Raw genomic sequence first — 14599 nt, forward strand, 5'->3', positions numbered from 1 at the left:
GGTGGGAATGCCGGCTAGTTCAGCCCTTTTGGAAAACAGTATGGACGACTCTCAGAAAACTAGAGGTTGAGCTCCCATTTGACCCAGCAATACCACTGCTGGGAATATATCCCAGAGAGGCAAAAAAGTATAATCGAAATAACATCTGCACATGTATGTTCATCACAGCACTGTTTACAATAGCCAGAATCTGGAAAAAACCCGAATGCCCCAAAACGGATGACTGGTTGAGGAAACTTTGGTACATCTATACAATGGAATACTATGCAGCTGTTAGAAAAAAGGAAGTCAAGAATTTTGTAGTTAAGTGGATGGGCATGAAAAGTTTCATGCTGAGTGAAATGAGTCAGAAAGAGAGAGACAGACATAGAAAGACTGTACTCATCTATGGTATATAGAATATCAGAGTGGGAGACTAATACCCAAGAACCGTAGAAATAAGTACCAGGAGGTTGACCCCATGGCTTCGCGGCTGGCCTCACGTTCCTGGGAAAGGGCAACTCAGAGAAGCGATCACCAACTACATTGTAGTTGAAGGACCTGTGGGGGAAGGGAGTTGCGGGCTGAATGAGGGCTAGAGACTGAGCACAGCGGCCACTCAACACCTTTATTGCAAACCACAACAGCTAATTAGAGAGAGAGAACAGAAGGGAATGCCCTGCCACAGTGGCAGGGTGGGGTGGGGGGGAGATGGGAGTGGGGAGGGTGGGAGGGACGCCGGGTTTACGGGTGGTGGAGAATGGGCACTGGTGAAGGGATGGGTTCCCGAACTTTGTATGAGGGAAGTATAAGCACAAAAGTGTATAAATCTGTAACTGTACCCTCACGGTGATTCTCTAATTAAAAATAAATAAATTATAAAAAAAAATGTATTTCAACGCAGTTAATGGTAATACTTTAGGATTAAGTTCACAAATCTGAAACAGGCCCATCATATGGCACGCTAAGTCAGGTACTAAGCTTGTATTTAAACCATTCCATAACTACACACCAAATATTAAATCATTAAAGTTTCAGTTGGGAATTTTGGGATACTGAATCATGCTGTCTTTCAGAATCAGTGTTATAGAAATAGATGGAACAATGGACACTTAAGAAACAAAGGTATCTGTTGGCCAGAGGGGCAAAGCCCTGTTGATCTGGGGTAGGGAAGCTCAGTGCAAGGCACAGAAAGAGATCATCCATTTTATAAATTTGGACACCCAATGCCTAAGCATTACTTTCGTCAACAAGTTAGGCAGCAAAAATTATCTTTGAGTACATATTTAAGTAATTTTTAAAGGCTTTACTAGTTTTTTCTTAAGCTATATTTTGAAATTTTCCAAACTAAATTTGATGAGAAATAAGTCAAGGTATACCTAAGAGTTATAATTCTGGCTACCCTTGGCAAGTTTTGTATATGCTGTTAAGGTATCAAGTAAAAATAAAGCCCTAATTCATATTTAAAGGCATAATTTACTAAAAATATTTCATTAGTCGTATAAGCCAATATCCATGAAAACATAGAGCAATAACTACCACCGTACCCGTATGACAGTGTGATTGTGTGCACAGTACAGTGAATATTAAAATCTATGAAATAATTTGCATATTAAAACTCACATATTGAAATGTCCTGAGAATTCTTACAAGGAAAGCTGTCTTTGATCAACTGTAAATTTATGTGAAACAAAAAAAGGACCTCTGCTCTCAACTCTCTCCAGAATAGCTGAGCTTAACACATTTGAGAAATATATTGTGGGAAATTGTAAATTTCAGGCAAATTTATAGACAACATTTAAGCATACTACTTATAGTAAACAGAAGTTTTGGCAAATCAAGAATATAGACTAAGATAAAAAGGTATTTTAGCTTAGTCTTCTTTATTCACTTTCTATTATAAATGAAAATTCCACAATTATAGCAAAATTTGTCCTTGACAACCTAATAACTAATATTTTAACACAAACCATATTAAGGACACAAACAATAGACTAATGTAACTAGTATAACTTAAAAAAAAATCGCAGTAGGACTGGAACAACAGTACAATGGGTAAGACACTTCGCACCAGCTAACCCAGGTTCAATCCCCAGCATCCCATATGCTTCCCCAAGCCCCTTCCCCATCAGGAGTGATTTTCAGTACAGAGACAGTAGTAAGCCCTGAGCACTGCTGGGTATGGGCCAAAAAGGGGAGATTATTACACACACATTATATACATATAAAACAAACATCTTACAACTCTAAAATGTTGTAAAAAGACTACAATTCATTCAGTAGCTAAAGGGGCCAGGGAGACTGCTTTGGTAGGCGAAGGGCATTGCCCTGCATGCAACTGGAACCAAAAACAACACATAGTTTGTTGACAAGGGTATAAGAAAACCGAAACAAATACTGCTGGTAGAAATGCAAAGTAGTAGGGGTATTTTGGAAATCTGGCCTTTCCTTAAAGGTACCACAGATTTCAGCAATTCCATTCCTAAGTGTACACCCCCCATTCCTCCCCCAAAAAACTTGTCCACACAAAAATTTAAACACAAGCGTTTGAATAGCATTATAACAAATGAAACCATGGAAACAATTTAAAAGCCTTTCAACTAACAAACTAAAAACAAAATGTGGGCATAGAAGAGATGAAGCTGAGAACGTCTCAAGCCTAAAGAAAGACCTAATCATAAGAGGTCCAGAAAGCTGACTGAATACTAATTTCTAAATGTAAAAAAGACTAACACTGAAACACATCATTGATAAACTATGAAAAGAAAAGTATTACAGGCTGCTAGGGCAAATACCTGTGACATATACTACATACCACAGTCAGACTACTATCTAATTTCTCTGTAAGAATGCTACAGGGTAAGAGAGAAATTACAGTCTTAAAAGATAAAACTTCCATCCAAGAACTCTGCATAATTCATATTCAAATAGAACGGAGAGATAAAGGCTTTCCTAGAGAAACAATAGCTAACAAAGTTGTCCTGCAAATGATGTTTAAAGTTCTTTTTACAGGGAAAGAAAAACAGAAAACCCATGAAAGCCTTAATGACAATATAGAATCAGAAACATAAGTATAAAATGAGACAAAAAAATTCAAGTGGAGAAAAAGAACTAAGAACAATGAGCTGATAGCACAAAAAAGACTATTTTTACAATACAGTGAGTTTGACACCACACTCAAATCTGAAGCAGAATTAAGAAAATTACCAAGAAAATCCATAAAAATGAAAAAAGGCAGGTAGAAATTCATGAAAAGAAAACCAAAATAATAATTATTATTATTATTGCTTTTTGGGTCACACCCGGCGATACACAGGGGTCACTCCTGGCTCATGCACTCAGGAATTACTCCTGGCGGTGCTCCGGGGACCATATGGGGTGCTGGGATTTGAACCCAGGTCAGCCACATGCAAGGCAAACGCCCTACCCCGCTGTGCTATCACTCCAACCCCGAAAACCAAAATTATTAAACACCTCAATCCCTATACTCTCCCGCTGGCTAGCCCTCCTAGCTACTGAGAGTGGTGGGTGGGGGAGGGAGAATGAGAGGGGTGCTCCCAAGAGGTTCTCAGAATCCTAAGTAGTGGTTCAGTATTATGGAAATGGGCAACTCAGGTCTTGTGTCCGGGACCACCAATGACCATTCTGATGGTGCACAGGGCATTCCTGGGCTAAACCCAACAATAGTTGGAAGCACAGCAGGTAGGGCGTTTGTCTTGGACGCGGCCAACCCAGGTTCGATTCCCAGCATCCCATATGGTTCCCTGAGCACCACCAGGAGTAATTCCTGAGTACAGAACCAGGAGCCCCTGTGCATTGCCAGGTGAGACCCCCAAAAAGAAAAAAAAAAAACAGAAATAGTTGGAATGTTCTGTGTGCTGAGAATGGAAACCATGTTGGCCATATACCTTCATGTGACATAACCCCTGTACTAACCTCTATACTATCTCCTTGGCCCAATGCTGATCTAATATTATGCATATAAGAAGCACATATCAGATCCAAAGATTCACATTTAAAGACAGGAGTATTTTGACTCAAAAGCACAGAGTAAGCCAGCAATTGCTGGGAACCAATGCCTGGGAACGGCCAGAAACCTATGCCTGGGAACCAATATGTCAGTACAAACTGACCTGTAACTAGGAACAACCGCTTCTTGGGAAAGGTTGCAGAACAAATGCCCAGGGAAACTTCAATCAGGGCCCACATCCAGTTTCATTAAACGTTTGCGTTCTTTGCTATTCTCCCATTCTGCCCACTTCCTCATATAATCAATTATAAAAGACTAGCTTAGGAGAAATAAAATTGGAGCTTGCTCCCATTCTTGTGTCTGTGTCTCTCTTTCTTCTTGCATCTGTCTCCTTTTCACTCGAGCACCCTCTCCCGGCTACAAATGTTGACCAAGTCCCAAGGGACTGGACAAGCAATTGCTAATCCCCTCAGTTACCAAAAAAAAAAAAAAAAAAAAAAAGGTGGCTGATGACTGACACTATCAATGATCAAAGGGAGAATTCATTAATAAATTATAACTGTCAAGATCTTTGCATCCAACACAGGTATATCTAAATACATAGACCTATTAAGGCACAGACAACACAGTCAACAGAGATCTCAACATATCACATATATCAAGGAATAGATCATTAGGACAAGTAATAAGAAATGGTGGTCTGAAAATAATTCACCAGATGAATGTAAACAGGCACATTATAGAAATTTCCTTCCAAAAAGAATATATGTTCAAGTGCTTATAGAACATTATTAAGGGCAGATCTGATTGTTTATTTTCCCCAGTTCTAAATTCCAGAATGGTTCAATACTCTGGCTGGCGAGGCAGTGCACCTTGGCTCAGTGGTGCTGGGAGTACACCCTCACCATCTCAGATGTGCCAGGAACTGAACTCAGGGCTCCAGATATGCAGAGTATATACTCCAATCAACCATGGGAACTGCCAGACAATCCCTTTAAAAGTATGAGAACAAAATTTGCAATTGGATTCATGTCTACAACAAAAAATTAAAAGGAAAACTACTCATTCAATAGTCATTTCCTGAGGACCTACTTTGTGCTGGACATCATTTTATATATCAAGGATACAGAACTGACAAAACAACAATGATCTCTGCTATGGCACTTTAGAAAGTGTTATGCAAAATATAAAACATGTTAAATCGTGATATAATAAACTGAGATACAGCACTCAGTGAAGAACTGCCTTTTAAAGTAAGATGGTTAGGGAATGCTTACTGGAGAAGATAATATGCAAATTAAAATGTGAATAGGGGTTAAGGTATATGTCTTGCATATAACTGACCCCAGTTTGATTCCTATAACCACATGGTCCCTCCCCTGTGACTGCCCTGGAGGCCCCTGAACACTGCCAGGGTAGTCCATGTAATCCCTGGAACCTTAGGGCCTAGACATTCTTGGACTATCACAATGCTGGTTTGGATGGAGGAGAATCACTGGGAGAGGTCCTCTGAGCACCACTTGAGGTCTCCCCAACCCCTCTAAACTTAATTCCAGGGGGATCATTAGCTGTATAAATATTCAAAAGTTTATTTACAATGCTTCCATCCTGGGAACTTTAAGCATAAATGGGAATAATTGCCCATAGGCTTAGAGAGCCTGCCTTCCAAGGACAAGGCTGGGATGAGGGAGGGGGGGGAGGGAGAAACTAGGTACGATGGTGGAGGGAAGGTCTAATGGGTGATGGAATTGGTGTTGGAACATTGAATGCCTGAAACAAATGTATTATGAACAACTTTGTAAACCAAGGTGTTTTAAAGTAAGTTAAAAAAAATCCCCTGGGGGCCGGAGCGATAGCACAGCGGGTAGGGCGTTTGCCTTGCACGCGGCCGACCAGGGTTCGATCCCCGGCATCCCATATGGTCCCCAAAGCACTGCCAGGAGCAACTCCTGGTTACTCCAGGAGTGCAAAGCCAGGAGTAACCCCTGAGCATCGCTGGGTGTGACCCAAAAAAAAAAAATCCCCTGGGGGAGGGAGAAAGGGAGGAAGGGAGAGAGAGAGGGAGGGAGGATTGTTCCTAAATACAATGAGCAGGTGTAATTCTATTTCTCCCCTGTGGTTTCCCACCACTTCGGTGACCAACACTTTGAGATCATCAGGATACCAAGCCTATCACTCTGGGATGGCAGAACATTTAATCTAACACTTAATCAGAACAGCAATCTTTCTTACACAACCTATCTCTGATGATGGTACTGAACTATTGAACTAACAATTTTGAAAACATTCAAGTTTTAATTTAAGTCACGTGTAGTTTGACTTTTAACTAATTTGAAGTTGAAAGCATCTTTTTTTTTTTTCTTTTTGGGTCACACCTGGCAATGCACAGGGGTTACTCCTGGCTCTGCACTCGGTAATCACCCCTGGCGGTGCTCAGGGATCCCATATGCTTGACCATATGGGATGCTGGGAATCGAACCTGGGTCGGCCGCGTGCACCCACTGTACTATTGTTCCAGCCCACCATCTTAAATGTCAATAGAACTTTTTTTCTGCAGGTATAGAAATAATGGTTTCTTACTTTAAAACAATTTATCCAAAACGGATTAAATTATTTAGAGGGTCAGATGCTTCATCTTTTCCTCAAATAAACATGAAGGAAGTAAAGGGAAAATTACCTATTAACACCTTATTTCACATTTTCTGCTACATTAAAAAATATTCCATATTGTACACAAGCTTGTATTCATATTTAAAGCTAAGTTAGCAAAAAAAAAATAGAAGGTTATTAGGTTAACGGAATATAATCTGTGAATTTAAAAAACAAATAGACAGGGGCTGGAGTGATAGCACAGTGGGTAGGTCGTTTGCCTTGCATGCGGCCCATGGGGTTTGATCCCAGCATCCCATATGGTCCCCCAGCACTGCCAGGAGTAATTCCTGAGTGCAGAGCCAGGAGTAACCCCTGTGCGCTGCTGGCTGTGCCCCCAAAAGCAAAAAAGCAAACAAACCAAATACGCAGACCACAGCGATTCTCTCTCTCACAGCCTGCATTCAGTGGTCTCGCTTCCCCCACCCGAGACTGCCAAGGCAATGGGTAGATGAAGGAGGAAACGAGGGCCAGGCTGGTTGGTTTCAATTGCAGTTTATTCCAATCCTGTCTCCATTCTCTTCCTCCTCCCTGCCCACTCTCACAGCCTTAGTTATATCCCAAAAGATGGAGGTTGGGGATTACACATAGGTGTGGTCATACAATTAACAGAGGTAAAGTCCTTCCCTTAGGGAAAGCTTCTTCTAGGAAAAATTCTCATTCAGCCCAAGGGCAAAATGCCATCTATGGGCGTGTTTCTCCTTTCATTAGTTCAACAAACATATAAACATTCATAATATTAGTCATCTTGTATGCACACAATAAGAGATACATTAAGCTTATAGGATGGCTCTCCTGGGGACATCTCGCTATAGATCTCAGACTACAGTGCTCAGGCCAAATTAATCATTCCTAACCCTAGCAGGGTACTAATCTAGTTGTTACTTTTTGGATCATGACAGAATCTGTCCATGATCATGCTCTTAACATAGTTAAGTATTATGGAGCTTTGGCCTGGCCCATTTAGATGCCAGGGTAGTTCACAGCTTGCCCTGGGTCCATCCAGTCGCTCGTTAGGACCCTGCCTTTGGGGTGCTAGTGAAGTAAGGGCAACTGAGACTTAAGTTGAGAGAACAGATGCCCAGGAGTGAATATTATTCGGAGTCAATTAATTCCCAAGTTACAAAAGCACAGCATTAACTAATTTCCTGTGTCTATAAAAAAAGGACGTTGCTCTGAAATAACTATGCAAAGGAGGAACATAAGAAGAGAAAAGCAATATTTCATTTATGAATACAAGTCCAGTGTCCTTAGACGGATCTGACCTTACAAGTTAACAGAGTCTAATTAGGGGATACAAGTGACTGACCAGTTGGGGAAGCAGAGCACAAAGAAAGAGGTTACAAGTACATAGGAATGGGAGCAGTGTGATGAGTGTAACCCGATAAACCTAAGTTCCCTATAGCCACAGAGAAAAAACAAACCAATGTTATCCTACAATAATCTAAATCATATTTTAATTAAAATGTTATTGTAACTTACCAATTGTCAAACATTAAATACAGAAACAACAAAACCTTTAAACTATCTTACATTGAGTTTAGCATTAAGTAGCTAAATACTTAGGCTCACTAATTACCTTCTTTTTCTTTTTGGGGGACACTCTTGGCTATACCAAGGGCTTATTCCTGGCTCTGTGCTCAGGATCCTGCCTGGAGGTCTCACGGGACCATTATGGGTGCAGGAGATCCAAGGTGAGTCAGCCACATACAAAGCAAGCACTTTATCCACTGAATCTCTCCAGTCCAACATGTTTAATGAATGTTACAGAAAAAAATAGTACTGGCACCAGGGAAAGTTTATCCACTTTCATCTTAAAGCTTGTGACATCTTGATAACACAGGATTTAAAACTCAGTATCCAATTTAAAACCCAACTGTCAGTTTTAAAACCCATACTCTTCCCAGTGAAAAGGATAAAAGTACTCAAGATTAGGGAGATGAGGGAATTAACAAAGAGTAACACTTCCCCCAACCCCCTGCACAACACACAAGAGAAAGTATGTCTTCAGAAGTCACAGTAAAAATACTATGCAGTGTAAATTTTAAGCTTTTGTAAATTAGGAACTTTGCAGACTCAGAAAAAAATTGTTTTATAAAAGTATGTGGAGACAAAAGTATCAAGAAAGATACCAAAAGTCTACTCATTTGATAAAATTTAAGTGAATTGCAAATTAGAAGCTACCTACTTAGCCATCTTAATTAAGAATTCTTGGGGCTGTAGTAGGTAGGGCACTTGTCTTACACGTGGCCAACCCCGAGTTCAAGCCCTGTAATCCCATATGGTCACCAAAGGACCAATGAAATTAAGTCCTGAGTTCAGAAACAGAAGTTAAGTCCTAAGCATCACCAGTTGTGATCCAAAGATGAAAAAAAAATTCTCAATTGAGCATGAAAGATATAGGGAACTTGCCTTGCATGTGGCTGACATCAGTTCCTTTAATGGTCCTCCAATCCCTGCCAGGACTGATCCTTGGGCACAGAGCCAGGAACCCAGAGTACAGTCCAACGCCCACCTCTACCCCAACACACACCTCCAAAAGCCATATAAAAACAACTTAAATGAGATATTTGGATGAGATAATGCTTGTTCTATCTGAGTGGTCCTTCTCTCCTACATCTTTTCCCTTATTCTCATGGCATCTTCAAAACAAGTTAAATGTCTTTTCTTTGTCTTTCAGGAAGAACACTCTAGCCCCTATCCTGTCACTTTCCATGCTGCTACTGTGCATCTTTCCTATGGATCTTCACAGCATATTACTTTCCATCAAGGAATTTATTAAAATAAGTTAAAATTTTATCTACCCTAAAAGCAGATGCTGTGAGAACTACAAATGTGTCTCCTATAAATACCTACCAGTGTGCGCCTTACAAATATCTCACTAAATACACTCACAGATTTCTCTGGAAAATAAACAAAACAGCTGTCATCATTCCAAACTGTGAGTCAAAGTGAAATGACCTATTAAAGGCCAGCTGGGTAGGAAATAGTGAAATCAGTATTTGAAATGGTGACTTTTAACTTACAGGCATTTGTTGGAAAAACCTCAGTTTTCCCTTTCTGTGTCTTCCTTTACTACTCATAGAAAACTTCACTTCTCGGGGGCCAGAGCGTTAGTACAGGGGTAGGGTGTTGGCCTTGCATGAGGCCGACCTGGGTTTAATCCCTGGCAACTTATATGATCCCCAAGCACCGACAGGAGTATGTGCAGAGCCAGGAGTAACTCCTGAGCATCGCTGGGTGTGACCCAAAAAGCAAAACAAAACAAAACAAAACAAAACAAAAATTCTCTTTTTTTTTCTATAGTGTGGGACAGTTTGTTTAACAATTCATTCCATTCTAACACCATCTACTTGAGAGAAGAGAGTGAATTCCACACAGATTAAGGGTTCAGCCCCATAAGACATTGCCTCTAGCTGACTTCAATTCTGGACACCAGTCAAAAGCCCAGGCTGTCACCAGTTTCTTACCAACCAGCTATCAAATGAAGATTCCAATGACTGTCTCCTTTGGATTCAATTAATTTGCTACTGTGGTTCATGGAACTGCTTACTTTTACCAGAGTATTAAAGCATATGAGCAAGGCTTTAGATGAGTGGCCAGGTAAACTAACGCATAAACTAAGGTCTAAGAATACAAGTGAACATAGGAGATTCTCTTCTGTGCAGCTGGCTCACTTTCTACCCAGCTGGAAGCTCTCAAACCCTTTACTTCTGATTTCATGTATACTTCCTCATTTATGCACAATCAATTATTAACTTCATTTCTATCCTCTCTCCAGAGGATGAGGGGTGTGGCTAAAACTTTTAAGTTCTGATTACGGCCTGGTCTTCCTAGTTACCAGTTCCCATCCACGAGGCCATTAATGTCATTTCAATGGGACAAAAGATGCTTTTAGGACATTACAAAGAGTCAAAAATTTTGTCCCAAACAGGTCAGTGGGACCAAACTTTTTCCATCACCTCACATAGTGTCAATGCTTTCTACTTCATCAGATTTAATACATACTAGATCATATTTAAAGTAGATGACCCACTGTTCATCAATTTGCTCGAGCTGACACCAGTAATGTCTCCATTGTGAGACGTTTTTGGTATATCCAGTACGCCACAGTTAGCTTGCCAGGCTCTGCTGTATGGGTGGGATATTCTCAGTAGCTTGCCAGTCTCTCTGAGAGGGACGGAGGAATCAAACCCGGGTCAGCCGCATGCAAGGTGAACGCCCTACCCGCTGTGCTATCGCTCCAGTCCCCAAGAAGATGAAGAGATTGTCTAATTTTACTTTATTTTATTCTATTTTGCTTTTTGGGTCATTCCCGGTGATGCACAGGGATTACTCCTGGCTCATGCACTCAGGAATTACTCCTGGTGGTGCTCGAGGGATTATATGGGATAACTGAACTTGGGTTGGCCACGTGCAAGGCAAACGCTCTACCTGCTGTGTTATCACTCCAGTCCCAGATTGTCTAATTTTAAACTTCGTTTTATCTTTTCAAAAAGTAAAATCATTCCACAGGTAAAGATGTGAATAGAATATATTAAAAAAGTACAAGTGCTATTAAAAATAAATTTTAAAAAAAAGTACAAGTGAAAATGCAATTCACCACCCACATACCCAGGACCCAATCACTCAGCTCCCATGACTGGAAGTAGCATTGTTGAATTTTTTTGTATATACTAAATAAAGAAATAAGTGTTAATTTGATGACATTTGCTACCTTATCATCTTCCAGTACCCATTAATTAATCTTTAAGCTGGAGATCAACCAAATTCTATTAACCATTTAAGTAGAATTTATGCTTGAATTAATCTTAGTAAGATAATACATTTTTGTAAACAAAAGCATGCATTTGTAAACAAAATAATACATGACAAATACAAAGTCAATCCACTATTGTTTTTCACTTGCAATATTGTAAATCTCAGGAACAAATCAGTGAATGTCAGAAATTGGTAGTTCATAAAACAAATGTAAAACGATTTCAACGCATCCCCTTAAAAATTTTGAGGCAGTGACTTTTTAAAAAATGTACATGAATGAAAGGGCTACTCTGATTATTGCTGAGTTCGTACGGAAAGTAAAAACAGATGGCTCCTTCATGTACATACCAAACACTGACAGCTTTAATTACTTCCTAAAATCACAAACCTCTCTGTATACATGATTTATTCTCTTCTGTGCACATCATCTCTGCCCTTGTGACATCTCTAAAGTAACACCCCACCACCAACTGAAGGAAAGAAAAGTTAGCTTATTACCCCTTTCTGAAACCAGACATGCAGGGCTAGAGATATAGTACAGTGGACAGAGTACTTGTCTTGCATGTGATTTGATACCTGGCATCCCATGACTCTCTAAGTGGAGCCAAGGTAAACCCAGATCATTACCAGGTGTAGCCCAGCTCTTCCCTCCAGCACATAAATAAAATCAGACATGTTTCTCCCCACTCCTGAAATACCATTGATTTGATCCACAAAGAACTGGATCCCAGCCCTGGCTTGTGAGCAGCTCATGGGATATACAGTGAAGTTTCCTACAAGCTTAGTACGAGTGTGATAGTTACACTAAAAAACAAAAGCAAAAGTCAAACCATTCTTAGAAGCAACAACATAAGCTGAGAAACTCAAACACAGCAGAAAACTTTGAAATTTTAGAGCTCTAAAATTCAGAAGAACTCATGGACTTAGAATTATTAGCATAAACAGATATTCTGATGTGGTTTATTTCAGTGTGTTATACTAGTTTTTCATTATGTCAAAAGTTCTCCTAGAATAAACATTTATGGCAGTCCAGAAAGACTGGGTTAAGGTATGTGACCAACTCTGGTTTGATTCCAGACATTACACATGCCCACCATCCTCAAACCACCTGCACGGGTCACTTTTGAGCACAAATCCAGGGATAGTTCCTAAGCACTACTGAATATGGCTTCCAAAACAAAAACCCCCACACATGCATCAAAATATTTACAAAGATTTTTCTTCTTCTTCTTCTTTTTTTTTTTTTGGTACTCAAGGTTTATTCCTGGCTCTGTGGACCACATCTGGTGGTATTCAGAGGACCAGAAGGGATACCAAGGATAAAACCCGGTCAGTCCCATACAAGGGAACTACCTACCTGATGTACTATCGCTCCAGTTCCTATTTCTTTCCTATTTTTGTGTCACTAATGATGAACCCTTGATTAAGCCCTTTTTCTAGAAAATAATCATAAACTGTGAAGACATTATATTAATAAAAATGCAAACATCAGTAATTTTTATGCTGTATTCCAGTTAAAGGTCAACAAACATAGTAACCTGGAGTACATTAAGGACTTACTTCACTGTATGTATTTGTACTTTAACAGAGATAATATTTTATTTATATTTAATTTATATTTTTATTAGTGAATCACTGTGAGGGTACAGTTACAGATTTATACATTTTTGTGCTCATGTTTCCCCCATACAAAGTTCGAGAACCCATCCCTTCACCAGTGCCCATTCTCCACCACCAGTAAACCCAGAATCCCTCCCACCCTCCCCAGTCCCATCTTCCTCCACCCCACACTGCCACTATGGCAGGGTATTCCCTTTTGATCTCTCTCTCTCTGATTAGGTGTTGTGGTTTGCAATAAAGGTGTTGAGTGGCCATTGTGTTCAGTCTCTAGTCTACATATGGCACGCGTCACCCTTCCCCCGCATGACCTCCGACCACATTTTACTTGGTGCTCCCTTCTCTGAGTTGCCCAGAATAAGAGACCAGCCTCCAAGCCATGGAGACAGCCTCCTGGTACTTATTTCTACTATTCTTGGGTGTTAGACTCCTAGTCTATTATTCTATATTCCACAGATGAGTGCAATCTTTCTATGTCTGTCTTTCTCTTTCTGACTCATTTCACTTAGCATGATACTTTCCATGATGATCCACTTATATGCAAACTTCATGACCTCATTTTTTCTAACAGCTGCATAGTATTCCATTGTATAGATGTACCAAAGTTTCTTCAGCCAGTCACCTGTTCTAAGGCACTCAGTTTTTTTCCAGATTCTGGCTATTGTAAATAGTGCTGCGATGAACATATAAGTGCAGATGTCATTTCGACTATACTTTTTTGCTCCTCTGGGATATATTCCCAGCAGTGGTATTGCTGGGTCAAATGGAAGTTCAACCTCTAGTTTTTTGAGAATCGTCCATATTGTTTTCCAAAAGGGCTGAACTAGTCGGCATTCCCACCAGCAATGTAGAAGGGTCCCTTTCTCCCCACATCCTCTCCAACAGTGGTTGCTTTTGTTCTTTTGGATGTGTGCTAGTCTCTGTGGTGTGAGGTGGTATCTTATGGTTGTTTTGATCTGCATCTCTCTGATGATTAGTGATGTAGAGCACTTTTTCATGTGCCTTTTGGCCATTTGTATCTCTTCCTTGGGAAAGTTTCTGTTCATTTCTTTGCCCCATTTTCTGATGGGGTTGGATGTTTTCTTCTTGTAGAGTTCAACCAGTGCTTTATACACCATTGATATCAACCCCTTATCTGATGGGTATTGTGTAAATATCCTTTCCCATTCTGTAGATAGCCTTTGTATTTTGGTCACTTTGGTCACTGTATCTTTTGCGGTACAGAAGCTTTTTAGTTTAATGTAGTCCCATTTGTTGATCTAACAGAGATAATATTTTTTAAAACATCAAACTAAATTATAAGTTAATGGCTAAAATTAATTGTTAATGGTACTTGATAAAGAGTTCAATTTCAACCCAATTTTTAACAGTTAAAAAAATGGCTTAAAAATTCAATTTACATTTTTAAAAGTTATTCTAAGAGTAGTTGGTTTATCAAGGCACAATCTGGTTTCATAATTTACAAAAACAAATCTAGGGCTTCTTTGCACACCTCAGATCTTTAATAGCAATCAAACAAGCACTTCATGAATCATATTTACCTTTATAAAATGTTGTGATTTACAACATTTAATGATTTATTTATTTAGTAATGATTTATTACTAGAGGTAGGGAAGTCAAAT

General features: G+C 39.8%; 1 protein-coding gene across 1 annotated transcript in view; it reads right to left on the reverse strand.

Annotated features, from left to right (window-relative positions):
* The window catches only part of TBCA (tubulin folding cofactor A), a 63159-nt gene that overhangs the window by 17462 nt on the left and 31098 nt on the right, over positions 1 to 14599 (reverse strand). The window lies entirely within an intron of this gene.

Source organism: Sorex araneus, chromosome 1, assembly GCF_027595985.1.
Source record: "Sorex araneus isolate mSorAra2 chromosome 1, mSorAra2.pri, whole genome shotgun sequence".
Classification (NCBI taxonomy): domain Eukaryota; kingdom Metazoa; phylum Chordata; class Mammalia; order Eulipotyphla; family Soricidae; genus Sorex; species Sorex araneus.